Source organism: Halichoerus grypus, chromosome 6 (genome assembly GCF_964656455.1).
Source record: "Halichoerus grypus chromosome 6, mHalGry1.hap1.1, whole genome shotgun sequence".
Lineage (NCBI taxonomy): Eukaryota > Metazoa > Chordata > Mammalia > Carnivora > Phocidae > Halichoerus > Halichoerus grypus.
Window position 1 is genome coordinate 7,067,357 of NC_135717.1, and position 827 is coordinate 7,068,183.

General features: G+C 50.1%; 1 pseudogene; it reads left to right on the forward strand.

Annotated features, from left to right (window-relative positions):
- The first annotated feature begins 503 nt into the window (after positions 1 to 503).
- LOC118523637 (NADH dehydrogenase [ubiquinone] 1 alpha subcomplex subunit 1 pseudogene) lies at positions 504 to 827 on the forward strand (annotated as a pseudogene).

An 827-nucleotide genomic window follows, 5' to 3' on the forward strand; every position in this document is an offset into this window, starting at 1 on the left:
GAAAGCTACATGGATCCTCATCGCCTGACGCCCACCCTTTAAAGATGAAGACCTCTCTGCCTTCTCTCCAACCACACCAGTCAGCCCTGACTGCCCTGTGCATGAAGCCGGTGACAGGGACCCAAAGCTCCATGAGCCAGTCTGTCCTTAAGCATCTCCCTGTGTAGCAGGAAGACAACCCAGAAAAGGGAACCCTGACTGTAATGTGGGTCAGGGGACTGTTGACTTCTGTCACTGCGTGGGGAAAATGTCACCGTGCACAAGCACAGACCCCACACCACAGCAGACATTCACTGGCAATGTGACCTTAAGTGATGTTCATAACCTCCCACGGGAACTCAGTTTCCTCTTGTAAAATGAGGACCGTAACAGACCCTGCCTACCTCCTGGGGCTTGGGGAGACTTAACTACTGTTTTAAAATATAATTATAGGGAAGGGGGCCAAGGCCGGGTCACCTTTACTGGGCCGGGAAGGCAGGTTTGGCCCTGGCAACCGCGCTGCGATGTGGTTCGAGATCCTGCCCAGGATCGGCGTCATGGCCGAGTGCTTGGTCCTCCCCGGCATAGCCACGGTGCACATCCACAGGTTCAGTAACAGGGGCAAGGAAAAAAGGGTCGCCTGTTATCCGTATCAGTGGAGTTTGATGCAAAGGGATAGGCGGGTCTCTGGAGTTAATCGTTACTATGTGTCAAAGGGTTTGGAGAATATTGATTAAGGAAGCATTTTCCCGATTGATGAAAAATAACTCAGTCATACTCATCTATCCCTTCTAGAAGGTTATGCAGTGTATTAATGTAGTGCATAATAAAAACAACAAAAAAGTAAA